The 1,352-nt window shown below is 35.7% G+C and overlaps 1 non-coding gene across 1 annotated transcript; it reads left to right on the plus strand.

Moving 5' to 3' along the window:
* Window positions 1-231: 231 nt before the first annotated feature.
* Trnal-cag (transfer RNA leucine (anticodon CAG)) lies at window positions 232-315 on the plus strand. The gene has a single exon. It is a non-coding gene; the product is annotated as a tRNA-Leu (tRNA).
* The last annotated feature ends 1,037 nt before the right edge of the window (window positions 316-1,352 follow it).

A 1,352-nucleotide genomic window follows, 5' to 3' on the forward strand; every position in this document is an offset into this window, starting at 1 on the left:
TTCTCTGCCGAGGCTGATAGGGTTGAGAAAAGAGATTCATTCATTATATCACTCTATTAAGAAGCAACGGAAACGTGCCGAAACGTTCTGTGTGAATTTAGAATAAAATTCTGTGTCATTGTAATTATTTTTATTTTTAACAGAATAATCAACATTTAAATTTTAAAAATTGACTGGTGCTAATTACCATGTACTGACTCTTAAACAAACATATGAAATAACAGCGAGGATGTCAGGATGGCCGAGTGGTCTAAGGCGCTGCGTTCAGGTCGCAGTCCACTTCTGTGGGCGTGGGTTCGAATCCCACTTCTGACACTTACTTTTTTTTTCTAAATGAAAAATATTAATCAATTGAATTCTTTCCACAAATGCTCTAACAAATTATTAATTCCGAACTAAAAAAAATACTTTTACACTTTTGTCATATGTTTGATATTTTATTTATTTTAAAAAGTTTGATTTTTTTTTTATTTGGTCCCTAACTGCTTTTCACAAACACAACTGAAGTAATGACAAGTGGCTTGGGTTGCTACAAACTGCTGCTCTCTTATTGGTTAGACAGTCTCATTCCATTTCCGTCTCTCGTTATATTCGTTACCACCCGGCTAGGGCTGCGATAAATACAAGCCATATTTTATTTATAATATCTAACAAATGAACTATTATTGAAACCATCTAAATGTGCTCGTATTTTCAGTCTTTTTCCTTACTTTTTTTTTAAAAAAACTAAATGAAGATATTCTTGAAAATCTTCGTACTTCAAATGTTTATCGATGTTTCAACGACCAATAAATACACAGCGATGGCAAGCGAGTAGCGAGGAAAGTATATAGGTCTTTATTTTTCAATTCACAAGCAATCAGCTGGTAAACTCACCCAAAGATGGAAATTTCGTCCATACGTCTGAGTATTTTCTCCGCGTGGGATGAAAGGATACGCGGACAGGCGAGGCAAGAGGGAAAAATATTTGTGTTTTGTGTGTGTATATATATATATATGTGTGTGTGTGTGTATGTGTATGTATGTATGTGTATATATAATTTGCGTACATTTGCCTGTAGATCTGCAATTTCCTTCTTCGGTAGCCCTGCCTGTCTTTACTAAGGTTGGTGCTATACAGGGACTTAATACCCACACGCCTCCCCCAAAAGGTATTACCCAATGAGAAACTGTTGCTAAAATGTTTCTGTTTCTCTTTACTTATTCTGTGGGTTTACCCATTTGCGAAGCTTGCCTTTGGCCTCTTCCGCTACACAGAAGAAAGAAATTCTCTACTTTTGGAAACCAGTTGCCAGGAAATAGTTTGTAATACTACAAGAAAGATATTGTAACTTTGTACAACACTTGGCAGT

The sequence above is a fragment of the Bacillus rossius genome (assembly GCF_032445375.1).
Source record: "Bacillus rossius redtenbacheri isolate Brsri chromosome 9 unlocalized genomic scaffold, Brsri_v3 Brsri_v3_scf9_2, whole genome shotgun sequence".
Taxonomy (NCBI): Eukaryota; Metazoa; Arthropoda; class Insecta; order Phasmatodea; family Bacillidae; genus Bacillus; species Bacillus rossius.